This window comes from Chelonoidis abingdonii, chromosome 4 (assembly GCF_003597395.2).
Source record: "Chelonoidis abingdonii isolate Lonesome George chromosome 4, CheloAbing_2.0, whole genome shotgun sequence".
Lineage (NCBI taxonomy): Eukaryota > Metazoa > Chordata > Testudines > Testudinidae > Chelonoidis > Chelonoidis abingdonii.
Window position 1 is genome coordinate 13756200 of NC_133772.1, and position 14197 is coordinate 13770396.

At 42.0% G+C, this 14197-nt stretch overlaps 2 protein-coding genes across 9 annotated transcripts in view; one reads left to right on the forward strand and one right to left on the reverse strand.

Annotated features, from left to right (window-relative positions):
- Positions 1-12523, reverse strand: part of PFKFB2 (6-phosphofructo-2-kinase/fructose-2,6-biphosphatase 2) — a 129158-nt gene extending 116635 nt beyond the window's left edge. For 3 of the 7 annotated variants that reach the window (XM_075064840.1, XM_075064838.1, XM_075064836.1), the window contains exons 1-2: positions 12260-12522; positions 8061-8168 (exon numbers count right to left, since the gene is read on the reverse strand). The gene's annotated coding sequence lies outside the window, so the exon portion shown is untranslated. Of the gene's footprint in view, positions 1-8060; positions 8169-12259 lie in introns of all 7 variants that reach the window. The other 4 variants (XM_032792562.2, XM_032792559.2, XM_032792566.2 and 1 more) reach the window with 3 other exon arrangements.
- Positions 3474-14197, forward strand: part of PIGR (polymeric immunoglobulin receptor) — a 28136-nt gene continuing 17412 nt past the window's right edge. For both annotated transcript variants that reach the window (XM_075064833.1, XM_032792543.2), the window contains exon 1: positions 3474-3623. The gene's annotated coding sequence lies outside the window, so the exon portion shown is untranslated. The remainder of the gene's footprint in view (positions 3624-14197) is intronic.

Below are 14197 nucleotides of genomic sequence, written 5' to 3' on the forward strand. Positions count from 1 at the left end.
AATTAATAGATTCATTGATTTTTGGGGGGCCAGAAAGGACCACGATGACTGCCCCATCTGACCTTCTGCATAACAAAGGCCAGAGAATCCCATTCAGTGATTCGTGCCTCAAGCCTGTAACTGCCGGGCTGAGCTATTTTATTGTCTTAAAGAGCCCCAAATTTTCTAATAGCAACTCCAGCAAATTCTTACATAAAAGACAAAACCACCTAAAAATCAGGTATTTTAGTGGAAATACGGATAGGCCTTTAACTATCACAAAGAACATGATAAATGGATTGAGATGTTTTGAAATTCTTCCCTACACATGGTGCCCTCCAGCTCATAGCTGAGACACATTGGTAGAGCAGCATGGGTATAAGCTACATTACTAAGGTGAGTCTGTTTTGAGCTACCTATAAATCACAGAATCGTGGGACTGGAAGGGACCTTGAGAGGTCATCTAGTCCAGTCCCCTCAATGGGCAAATACTCTTAAGCTAGGCACTTTGCAGGAGGTTTTATGCACAGTTTGTGCCTCTTGTGGATAGCTCTTTGGAAATCTGAAATTTCCTTATGCTTTATAGATAAAAAAAAAGAAGCCAACTGTTTATGCCTCTTGTACATTAGCCTTCACACCACAGGAAAGCTTGGCCTGCAAAACTGAAATTAAAGTGCCGCTGTAGACCACAGCCTATAAAAATCCGGCAGTCTAGTTCATGGCCACAGAGAAATAATGAGCCCAGATTTTGGTAGGACTGAAACCAAACAAGATGGCCTAGATGTTGTTTAAAAATTAAACAGCGCTCCCATTGTGTGGTGACAATTCCTCTGCTATATCAGGGCAACTTTCTGCCCATAGCTCTCTGGGAAGGAATAGTGAAAGTTTAGAGTGGCATTTCAGCTTAAATGAAATCATGGTTTAAAAACAATTAGTCCATACCGAGAGCAAATTAATGATTGATCCCTCATAAAGGAATACTTTATCATTTTAGTTTGCCATGTGGTTGGGTTTCCGATAGCACCTTACTTAACAAGAGATCTTTGCCTAATCCCTCCCTCTCATAGGGGAGCAGTAAAGACTCCATAGTTGAGATGGCAGCAGAGTTTTTGTTTATTTCTTTTCAGTTGTTAAGAGCTCACAAGGTGCTCAGCACTGTATACAATGCAAGTAAGGACAATCTCTGTCTGCTTACATGGCACGGCCCTATCAGGGCTATGTAGGTGGGTAGCCTTGTACCCCTGCAGAGCCTTGCTGATTTGGAAGGGTCATCTACATGGGTCTTCTTGGAAAAGACTGAAAGACATTGTTTTCTGAAGAGCTGAAAAACTTGATCCCTAGCAAATTTAGATCTCCTAATTTTCTCAGCACTGAGCAGTGGGGCTGGAAATGACCAAATGTGACTAAGCAGTATGAGCTCCATCAAGTGCACTTCATACAAACTGCAAATAACTGGTCTTCATGAAAAAAATAACCTGCTGGCACAGGTTAATTCCCCCCTTCTCTTCTTACCTGTCTCTCTCCCTTCTATTTCCATCTCATCTTGTTGTTCTTTGAGGCTGTTCTGCCACCATTGCTGAATTGCAGCACCATGACACCAAAGGTGAGTCATGAAGATCTCAGCTCTATGAGCTTCCACACAGTACACGAGGGCTGAGGTGTGAGGGTGCAAGTTATTTGGATGTAGAGCAGGAAATGTATTTGATTGAACAGCTAGCAGTGCATTAATTCATGACTGCACCTCCCGCATCTCCAGATGGGCCCATGTTGTGAAGATGTGTGACATTGCAAATACCAAGGCCCACTAGGAGGAGGGGACTGGCTGCTTCCCAAAATTGGAATAAAAGAGCACCATACCATTGATCTGATCCAGCTCCCATAGAAGTCTTTGGGAATCTCTGTACCTAGGATTTCAATTGAGCCTTTTAGGACCTGATCTTTAGATCAGGGAATCTCAGACTTTTTTCATAGCGTGGGCCACTATGGAGACACTGATCCCTGGACACTTTCTATCCCATTCATGATGAGGAATCCACTTGCCTTCTCATGGCTAATCAATTAATGGGCCCCTGGGAAATTCAGCGGTTGCTTACATGTGACTGTAACATTAGGAAAGTACGTAAGCACTTTTTAAAAAGGCTCCAAAGGTGATTCTGGCAATTATAGGATGGTAAGCTAATTTCTGTACCAGGCAAATTGGTTGAAACAATAATAAAGAACAGAATTATCAGATACACAGATGCACACAATTTGTTGGGAAAGAGTCAACATGGCTTTTGTAAAGGGAAATCTCCCACTAATCCGTGAGAACTCTCTGAGGGGAACAATAAATATGTGGCCAAGGGTGATCCATTTGATACAGTGTCCTTGGACTTTCAGAAAACCTTTGACAAGGTCCGTCACCAAAGCTCTTAAGAAAAGTAAGCACTCATAGGGTGTTTGGGGAAGGAAGGGGTCAGTAAAGGGTTAAAAGACAGAAAACAGAGGGCAGTAATGAATGGCCAGTTTTCAAAGTGGAGAGAAGTAAACAGCAGCATCCCCCAGGGACCTCTCTGGGTTTAAGGGCTTCGGAAAGGGGTCTTGGAAAGTTCAGATGCTCAGGTTTTGAATACGGAAGGGGGATGGAAAGGTAGGTCCATCAATGGCTATTAGCCAAGATGGTCAGGGATGCAACCCCATGCTTGGAGGATCCCTAGCTCCTTATTGCCAGAAGCTAGGAATGGGCGACAGAGGATGGTGACCTGTTCTGCTCAGTCCCTCTGAAGCTCCAGGCATTGGCCACTGTTGGAACACAGGATACCGAGTTAGATGGACCATTGGTCTGACCTGCTATGTTCTTAATGTTTTTTTAAGCTTCTTTTAATCCAGTTTAGCAGCTTGAAATGAGAAAGAGGAACCACACACACTATGTGATCAATCAGCTCTCTGCAGACCACCAGCATGTGCTCGATGGGCCCCCATAGTGGCAGATGAAAGAAGGCAAGCCATTTTCCTGCAGCTGGCCCAGAAAAGCTTGCACTGTGGAAATCTATGGGGGAAAGAAGGTGGCTGGACATTGTTATGCGAGTGGCCCGGTTAACTCCACAGTTTGAGAGCCTATCTAGCAAGCAACCAGCAAGAGCAGAGGCCCAGGAATTTCTTTAAGTCTGTCTCAAAAACCACTCCGAGATTCTTTCCCCTAATCATGGGTGTCAAGAGAGGGCTGGTCACAAACATGCACTCTCCCACACCTGGAGTAATCACGTAGTCCAATAATAACTGCATTGCCACCAGAGTACTATTGCACCATTTAATCAAAAAGCAAACGACAATGTAAATAAACAAACACACATCAGCAAAACTAAAATGAGACTCGAACAAACAGTCACATGGGATATTCCTACCTACCTGCATTTTTGGAAGCTATTCCTTTAAGAAGGCTCAACAGGTAGAAGTTCAGGGCTAGAGTTGAGAGGAGTATTTAAATCACTTTCAATTCTTACAGAATTCAGTGTCCTGTTGACTGCACAGAGGGAGGCAGGACATACCCACACACACACACAAGATCCTCAGAGGTTCAGTTGCTGAGATGGAAGCAAAGTTAAAGTGACCAGACTAGCAGAGAAAAGAAGTCACCCAAATAGCCTGCAGAACCAACAGTGAGTGTGAGTAATGTTTATTATTTGTCTCCCTAAAATATGAAATCCCTTGTAAGCTACATGTGAGGCAAGGGGAAGCAGAATAATTTAAAGCATGATTTCCAGTGTGAATAAATTCAGGGAGCCTTATTCATATATAAACCTAGACAGACAGACAGAAACACTGTGGATTTCAATAGGGTTTTTGATTTGTTTTACAGAAGTCAGGGCAGCAGGATTGGCCCCAAGATTTTTATTGTTTCTTGTCTGCAGGGAAATGTACAAAATACTTCTTTATTTAAAAAGTGCTACTGTATTCTACAGTAATGATCTAAACCACTGCAGATCATTATCAGATTATTAAAGCACTTTGGGTCATTAGTGTAGGAAGTTGTTACATATTTTTTATAAGGGCCAAGATTTTAAAGCCAGCTAGGGAGTTTAGCTACCCAGGTCTTGCTAATTACAGTGGGAGTTGTGTAGCTAATTCCCTTGGTGGACTCTAAAAAAACAATCGTGTGCACAATAGACAGAGATATGGGAAGTGGTGGAAACAGTCAATGAATGGGTAATACATTATTACCCCTAAGCCATTAAAATGGAAAGTTTACTGCACCCTCTACCATCATGTATCCCATTTATACCACAACAGAGAAGGGCTTTTTCTGCACAACAACATTTTGACTTTGCCCAGCAAATATGCTAATAAAATTACGAGTCCACATTGTCACGTAGAGTATGTAGAAACAACGTCTACCTTTATTTAATCCTAAAATATAGGCACTGGTGCAATATCTACTTTTGTTAATCTTTATATTGTGCAATCAGCAGCAACAGAGCAAGTATTTTTGGATTAAAAACTTCTTGCTTGACATTTTAATGGCATTCAACTATCATTCTATTCCCTTTGCAAGTAAAGTGGCTCAAATACAACAAACAGAAAACTAGAGGTATGTGAACTGTAAGAATCCCAAATATCTGAGACATGGCAAAATAGTATATTGCAGAGTGACACATTTTAGATTAAACCTGAGAGCTTGCCCTCCTGGTACTGTGAATTTCAGTCTTTGTCTGACGTTAGTCACTTGATATTCTATGGTGAAAATCTTCTGAATGTAATTCCTAAAACATGCTATGATGGTTATACATGTTACAATGATTCCAAATATTAAGATGTGTATTTTAGCATGTAGTGTGTAGATACTAAGGTCCTGGGTGCTATAAAAAAACCCCAAACAGGCAAATAGTCAATTTTGTCCTAAATCCTGGGACACTTTCTGTTTAGCACATCACAATGTTATGATGATTATTTTCTACTTATTCAACAACCATAAAGGGACATATTCAGAACTCGAAGTATTTCCTCATTTCCGAAGGTGCTCAGGATGGCTGTGATTGCTCAGAATGGCAATGATGAATTGCTCACTCAGAGTGCCATAAAATGCATTAGAAATGTTCTATCCCTGTGGACTTGCTGCATTTCCTTTTCCAGCCAATAAAAGTTCATCATTCTAAATGCACATGGTGGTTGTCCCACTGAAATATCTGCTACATTAATATCTGTTTTACTTTAATACATTACATTAATGCACTAATATCTGCTGCATTAATACCTGAATATTGCCAATGCAGCCTATTGGCTGAATTCTCACAACCTAAGAATGTAACATTGCATGGGATGTGGTCTAGTAATTATAATCCAGAAACGCGAGTCAAGATTCTTGGGTGATCTACCAGTGTCTTCCAATGCGACCATGAGAAAGTTACTACCACTTTGTGATTCAGTTTTTCTATTTGTAAAATGGCTGTAATATTTACCTTCAGAGGGGTGCAGATATTCTTCATGTGTGCATAAGAAACCCGTTGAGATCCTCTGAAGAATAGGCACTACCAAATACAGAAGTGCTAGATGTTAGTCACATTGTAAAAGGAGACAGAATGAAATGCTGCTGTTGTTTTACCGGGTTCTCATTGTCTTGTTTCTGTGTATAGCTTTACCATCTCACCATCAGCAAACTTACCCTCCTACCCTCTTCATATTACTTATTCTCCTGACCCTGACGTCTCTTCTTATTTAGTCAGTTTTCTCATTATCTCTTTTGTGAAGTGGCTCTGCTTGAATACTCTAATTCTTAGTAAATTCAAGGGAACCACTAAATCTTACAGTTGTTACTAAGGCAAAATCCCATTGACTTCAATGAATATTTTACCTAAGTGAACTCTGCTAAGGTGTGACTAAGGCATTCAGCATTTAGTTCTGGGTTTTTAGCCCCTATTCTCCTGCAGGGCAGACAAATGGGAGTCTTAGATAGTCAGTTATTTGTTATAAATCCATTGTAAGGGCAAAATTTTGTTTGCTAAATATAAAATTAAACTTGTGGTGAAGTCAAATCCTCTCTTGGAGGCTGATTTGGGTCAAGAATGTTCCCTTATCGCATTTCAATCTTCTTTTTAGTTTGCTCTCAAATAGATCAGTTGTATCCACTGAATTTGGCTACCCACCCAAGTAAAATCTACTTGTGCTAGTAAAGATTTGTGGGGTCAGACCCTCGGCTTGGATTTTCTTCCTTAATTATCCTACTTCCTTTTTTCTTTTGCAGCGAAAGGACTCTACAAGGCAGCTAAGTAATCAAAATCCTTCTGTACAGAAGAAAAGTCTAGATCTGACCACTTCTGGTGACTTTGCATGGGCAAAGTGAAGAGCAACTTTTAAAAAAAGGGTAGGGAATGGCCACTGAATATCCCTACTCATGACTAAGGTTATGATTTTGTCACGGAGGTCATGAAAGTCACGGCATCCGTGATTTTCAGAGACCTCCGCGGCTCCCTGTTGGATATTTTGAGTAAAAGTTAGGGACAGGTCACGGGCTTCTGTGAATTTTTCTTTATTGCCTGTGACTTCTCCTAAAAATACCCATGACAAAATCTTAGCCTTACTCATGATAGAACAGGTTCTAACCTCTGAGGATGCAGATAGACTAAGGCTCAGCAAAAGAGGTAACTATCTGTGTCTGTACCTGGTAACTGCATTGCTGTGTCTTACTCATTGCTTTGTGGTACACATTGGTTTAAAAGGTGGTGGGGCGGGAGGGAGCGGGGGAGAACGGGACATTCATATTCTATTGTATCTGTTATCTCAATCATTTTGAGTTATGTTGAAGGAGCCTACAAACTCAAGACTGTCTAGAAGTAGCATTATCCATTACATTTATAAAATAACATTAGATTGACTTTGTCTGGTACTGGTCTTGCTTTGGAAAATAAGAGTGAAAGACCAAGGGATGCTAATATTTTGTGATGCACCCAAAAATTCATTTTTCCTCATACTCTTTCAAGGTGCAATACAGCACAACTTCCATTTTCACCTGAGGCAAAAGTGAGGGAAGGGAAACAGTCTGATTTAGAAAATGCTCAACAAATTCAGCAAAACATGATGAACTTTCCAACTAATAATTTTACAAAACTCAGGAAAGTTGTCATCATCATTAGCTACTCAATGCTAGGAAGCTTTGCTGCAGCCATTAATGCCTCCTTCCAACTCATACGCCTCAATGCTTTAGAGCAGATACAAAAAGTCCCTTCCAAATGGACAATAAAGAAAACCCTTCCTCTGCATGGAGGGGACTAATTCTGGTCATGTTCCTGGTGAATGTGATCAGCTTGACCGCAGCATTCTTTTTTCAAAAAAGTGCATTTGGTAAAATTACAAACTGTACACTGGATTTTTAATGCTTTCATGATCAAGTCATGTTCCCTTGACATTAGCCATTGTTAAGAGCAATAGTTAATGACTAATGGATTAGACTGCTGGCCCCAGGCTATCTGTACTGCTAGCATATACCAGTCCCTTAGGGTTCATTCACAGAGCTGAGTCAATGGAATTTGTAAGGGAGCTCTGGCACTTTCCTCTGCAGCAAGAGCAGTTCTTATGAAATCCTGGGGCTAGATCTTGATCTCAGTTGCACCAGTGCAAATCCTGAGCATCTTCAATGGTGTCAACAGAGTAATAATGGTATAATTGAGATCAAGAGATCAGGCCCTGGGAGAAACTTTTTTAAAAAGGTTTCTTACTGTTTTACTTGAGCAAGAAGAAAAATACAAAGCTAGAAAGGACTACAAAGTTAAAATCAAAGAAAGATTCATATTCCCACTTCTGCACTCCTTTTAAACTAAGAATCTGAAAGCACTTAAAAATATTAGTGAATTCAGACTTGCTGCATGCCCTGAATGAAGGCAGTCTATTCTTAACAGCCCTTTCAGATTCTTATACTACCTACATCAAGTATGCATTACTGTTCCCATGTTACAGATGAGGAAACTGAGGGACACAGATATATCTACAGTTGCACACAAAGGCAGTGGCAGAGCTGAGAAAAGACAGGAGTCCTGACATCCAATCCCTTGCTCTAAGCACAGAAACACACACTTCCTAAATCTCTAACCAGATCTAGTGAGCAGGGTTACCTTCCATGCAGCTCTTTGCAGTTAAAAGCTGCACTGCTGCTTTCCAGGTGCTGCCTTCACACTTTTCTTTCATCCAGTTTTCTCCACTGGTTCCATTTATTGTATTGTCTGGAAGAAGTGACATAAAAACATAAGAATGGCCATACTGGGTCAGACCAAAGGTCTATCCAGCCCAGTGTCCTGTCTTCTGACAGTGGCCAGTGCCAGGTGCCCCAGAGGGAATGAACAGAACAGGTAATCATCAAGTGATCCACCCCCTGTCTCCCATTCCCAGTTTTGGACACGTCTATTTCTCATGTCCAGCAATCTGCCACATAGGGGACGTGGGCCTAAAGCAATTGTAGCGTTCTTGCGGTCATGGACAGCTCACTCGCCACAAAGATTCCAGGAATGGTGCAGCTAGACTGTGGGCAGTAGACCATCTTCAGTTGCTTTAAACACACCTGCAATTCAAAAGATACAAACTTTGGTTGGGGGGAGGGTGTCTGAAAAGTGGCATCTCACACTTGGAGACCTTGAGTCACACATCAAGTTGCTAGTAAATATTTATGTCCCACTGGTACTAAAAAAGCCTTGAAGATACTGCTTCTAATAGCGCTGCTGATAGAACCTATAATTTTAGTGGCGTATATGGGCCACTAATGTTTTAATGAGGGAATTAGCCTTTTTTGGTTAATATAAAAATGAGTGGTTTTAATGCAAACACATATCTAGAGGCTGTTCTCAAAGGTGATCAGCATCTACGGGGATGGACACCCTACAAGAGCCTAGATAGATTAATTCTTTGTCAGCAGCAGTGGTGAAATCCCTGAGTTTCACACAAGGCTGGTTTAATATGGGGGGGAGGGGGCATGATTAGTTCCCAGGCCTACATAGGGATTTTCTTTTTATGCTATATTTGTAGAGTGCCTAGCACAATGGGGAGCTGGTCCATGAATGGGCTTGGATGCACTAATGCAATGTAAATAATAATTAACAACCAGAACATGGACAATAACTAGAAACAAAGATTTCCAGATGATTAATATATGTTTCATGCAAATGTAAATTCTGTTTTGCCTAAGGGGGAATTCAGTGACAGATTCTCCCTGGTGAACAATCACTGGAAGGTAGAAGCACACAGTGTGCAGGTACAAATGTACACCATGAGAACCCAGAGAAACGTAGCAAAATTCTTCACAAAAACTGCTCTTGTAGCTCCACGTACATGGATAATGCACTTTTCAATATTAAGAAACTCTCTGAACTGGAGTCCAAATTCTTGCCCTTAACCAGGAAGAGATCAGAAAGTTTTGTATGCAAATATCTAATTGGCTTTTTGCCTTCTTGCAGAGTAGAATAAACTTCAGTCTAATCCAAGTAAACCAGTGCAAAGAGGTATATTACAGGCCATTATAACTAAGGCTTACGCCAATGGTCTAGTCTGTTTAACAAGAGTGACTCATTCTCCTTATGATAGCATTTATGCGTCCTTGGTGAGGTCTATATTGGCTGGCCATGGGGGTGAAGCTGTTAACATTCTTGTTTGCCTTTTTGCTTGATTTCCTCTGGAGATCTCAGGATGGTGACAATTAGAAATCATCCCAGAGCATTAAGAAAAGGATAATGGAGGATGAATATCAGAATAAATCTATTACCTTGTGGAACAGAGGCATATTAGAAGCTATTTCCAAAGGAGGCGGTGGAGAGGTCATTGCTTGGTGTGTTTAAAACTAGATTGGTCAAAGCAATAGAAAATACACTGTCTGGAACAATCCTGCACTGGCCAGGAGGATGAGCTAAATGGACTAGATGACCCAAGGGTCTGGTTCTTGTTCTTAATATTACAATAAAGTCCAGACGCCTCAATCAGGATCAGAGCCTCATTGCGTTGGTTGCTTTACACACACACACGGGAAGAAATAGTGCCTACCTCATCCTGTAGCAAGAATCCAGAGCTTTGGAATTTTGGACTTGGAAATGCACAGTTCTGGGGTGCTGCCATGGTTGTAATGCAATTAATTCATTAAAAGCACAATCAGATTCCCTCCTCCACCTTAATAGCAAAACACAAGCTATATCCTTTAACAAACATTATGGGCCACGTCTTTAGCTGATGTAAATGAGTAGATGACTTACTTCAATGAAGCTTTGCCAATTTAGATCAGCTGAGGATTTTGACCTTTGAATTTTATATAGGGGAATTTAGAGGCAGGGCTAGCACACACCTGTGCCTTGCTAGTTAAAACAAGCCTACTCATATGTTTTTTCCCATGCCAGTTATTTGCTGAGAGGCAGAGAGTATCAGTTGGAACTGGCACAGCTTGTTTTTTCTTCAAACATTTTGCTTTCTGTTTAGAGAGAGAGAGAGAGAGAAAAGCAGCTTCAATCAGCTGCACATCCAGGCAGTGCAAACCAGAAGAAAACACTAGAGAATGCAGACAGACCTGCAGGAGAGTGGACCCAGAGCTGACGCTTTCTGTGCCACAGCTTCCTCCTGCTGCATTGTGCATGATCACATTTCCCTGCATAGTGGCAGCCCTGCTGTCTCCCACCACAGTGGAGATACAAGATCTTTTCATTTCATCCCTTCCTTATCAGCCTCTTTTACTCCCTCCATGCAGATTCTCTGTGATTTTAATATTTCTATTTTTAAGTGCATTTTGACTAGTGATTTTTAATGCTGGTGGAAGATTCTTGGATTGGCAGCCCTGGAGACCGATATCCTCAGTCCATATGCATAGATACAGCACAAGCAGTGGCAGTCCAAGCTTTCCCCCAACATACCACCCCCCTGACATTTCTCACACCTGGCCTAGAGTGAGCCCATCAGTGGGCGACAGCACAGTCCAGCCTCCAGGGTCCATTCAACCCTGGGCCTCTTCACTGAAACAGTCCACAAAAGGGGGCAGATATGGCAGGTGGGCTGCATGCTTTTCTCCACCAATAACTGGACTGAGCCCCTCCCCTAGCTCATTGCGCACGAGCCACCAAACTTTTGACCAGTCCCAGCCTAAGATGTAGTTGACCTGATGACCCATGGGTGAAGGGGTCTATCCCAGTCACAATTCCTTGGGCCACCCTGGTCTGCCAAGTGGTGCTCTTCCTTATCTGAGAAGGAAGAATCCCTCTGGAGAAGTGGTCTGTCTGGACAGAGGTGTTATATCTAAGGAGGAGCTGGGGTAAGAATGAGAAAAATAAAGGGATATCCCATTTAATTACACAGCACCGCTGGCAACCATCAGCCTATTGCAACTAAACTCATATAAAATGTAAATAGAAATAATTGAAGTTTGTGGAGTGCCTTGAGACCTTTGGATCAAAGTGCAAAGTAGAGTTGTTAATTATATGTATAACTATTTCCAAATCTCAACACAATCAAGGTCATCTTTCACCAGAAACATTTGGAAAGGATATAAGCTCTCATGCTTCAAGGCATAGGCCAACCTCTAATGAGGGTTAAGCAGAAACTTCCCCTGTGGGCAGGTGATCCCATCCCTGCCTACTGCAGGGTTTCTTGCCCCTGCCTCTGAAGCAGCTGGTGCTGGTGACTGTCAGAGATAGGATATTGGATTGGATGGGCCCTGGGTCTGATCCAGTCTGGCAATTCCTATGTTCACAACAGAGGTGCAGATGACACTATTTTGAAGACTGGGCATGAAATCCTGGCTCTAATGAAGTCAATGGGCTTTTTACTATTGACTTGAGTGGGGCCAAGATTTCATCCTGATACGTACTAACAAGGAAAGGCTATATTATTTCTCTTGTACTCCTGAAAACCCATGATAAAAACCTTTATGAGATACCTATGCAAATAGGCTGTAGTGCACAGACTGGGCACAAACACACACCTCACTATATGGAAATCAATCAGTCTCAATACTCTACCACCATGTTCATTAGGATTAGTCAAGTGTTCGAGTTGGTGCATCTCTCAATAGACGTTAAATTTATGTCAGTGCTGCGGCAGCAGCAAGAACAAAAATGTAGAGCATACTCATTGTTCTAAACCAAACATGCACCTTGAATGTTATAAACCCTCTTCATCACTGGTCAGAATCCAATATATATGGCATATCACTTTGCTTTTAGTCCTCTTAAGTCCCTTTGACACTCCCGGTAAACAGTAACTGATTGCCTCATCTTCTGACCCTCTCTCCCCTTCAAGGGCCTCTTGTCTGCACAAGCAGTAAAGTTTAGTGAATTTCAATGGTACTTACTTGCATTCTCCTTCACACCAGTACTATATTAATTTCCATTCTGTGGGTGGCCGGATGTTCAGTCTCACACTGTACCTGCAAATCCAGCAGCAAATGGTCTTCGGAAGTAACATGAAGCAAGAGCCCTGTCAGCAACAAAGGGTTGATAAAATTCTCTTCCAGCATCTTGGATAGTGCCTGGGTCTTGTACACATAGCAGCAAAGCTTGTTTGTGCCATTTGTCTGTGCCTGGGTAATGGCATTCTTCCTGGGCGCAGCGCATAATACACAGCAGGAGAAAAGGGGCTTTCCAGTGAGATTGATCCTTACACCTATCTTCACTCTTGCCATGGAGGTACCAGACAAAGAGCAATTTACGCAACAGCTGATTGTATTTGCTTGGGCTTGTTACTTGGGGGAAATTTTTTCCATAAATGCCATGTTTGCAGTGAAGGAATCAAACTAAGTCTCTGATAGGATATGACTGCCAGTAACCCAGTGGATGGTTTCAGTGATCACAAATGTGTTTGCCTACACATGTGAATACAGTTGTGCTCACACATGAACGCACAGACGTGCACTTGTGTTGATATGGACGCATGGATGCTTGCATGGTCTTATGCACACATATGCAATTTAACACACATGCACAAACCAGAACATGCTCCTACATTCTAGCTCTCCTTGAACAAAGCTACAGCTGTGTTCCAAAGAGCTCACAGACCACAGTTGATGTTCCTTTGTTACCTAACAACAAATAACGACCAAAAAGAGCCACAGAATGATTGACTATTTGCAATGAAGCCAGCCTAACTGCTGACTCCATAGAGGTTTTTCACTTCTCCCACTCTCTCTCCCTTGGGTGTTTAATATTCTTGTAAAAGGAGGAGGAGTAAGGGTGTGGGGTCCTGGCCTTTCCCCACCTCTCCTAGGCTGGCAAGGCAGAAACAAGCTCGTCCTTAGGCAGCAAGGCCAGCTCCAATAAAACACAGCAACTGTTGCAAAAAGCAGGGCCAATTTTTGTGTTGATTTGGTTTTCTGCAGCTGAGTGGGTCATGTTTATCTTACCAACTTCTTCTAGGGTGGCTAGTTAAGGGGATTTTTCATGGTCCAGGAGTTAATTATTAGCTACAGACAAGTAGCCATTGAGCAATTAGATATCAAGGCAAGAGAAAGAAAGCACAACAGAACACCTTTTATCTGAAGGAGGAAATAAAACTCTCTCTTTGCTGGGAAATACCCCTTATAAAAATAAAACCTGTCACCTGATGCCCCGAAAATAAGCCAGTCTGGCTATTTGCACAAACCTTTCTTGGCATCCATCATATTCTTGGTAACTGAACAATGAACCACCACTGTTCCCTGGATTAGTTGATGGGTCATTGATCACGCGTTGCACACACACACACACGCACACACACACTCCAGTGCACTCAATAATTCAGTGATAGGCAAGCAGGTCTGAAATATTAAGAACCCCAGTTCCCTCCAGCCCATCACTCAAAACTGTTAAAGGTTTGGGATATCTGAAGGTTTGAGAAGCATAGGAATTATAGACAGACTCAGATTAAGATATCAGAGGAGTAGCCGTGTTAGTCTAGATCTGTAAAAGCAGCAAACAGTCCTGTGGCACCTTATAGACTAACAAACGTATTAGAGCATGAGCTTTCGTGGGTGAATACCCACTTCGTCGGATGCATGTGATTAAGATGTGCACAGTTTGATTAGGAGCATTTTAATGTCCCAAGGTTTGGAATTTTGATCCTTGACACATGGTTTCATTTTTGGGGCCCTACTCTGTCTTCCCCTGGCTGGATGCTGTGTAGCAGTGAACACAGTATTATAGTTGGGGTATGACAAGTACTCTGCAGTTTAAACCTAATTTTCAGAAATGCTGAGCACCTGCATCTCCCATTGACTTATCAGAAGTTGAGGAGGGAGGGGTGGGGGAAAAGAGGA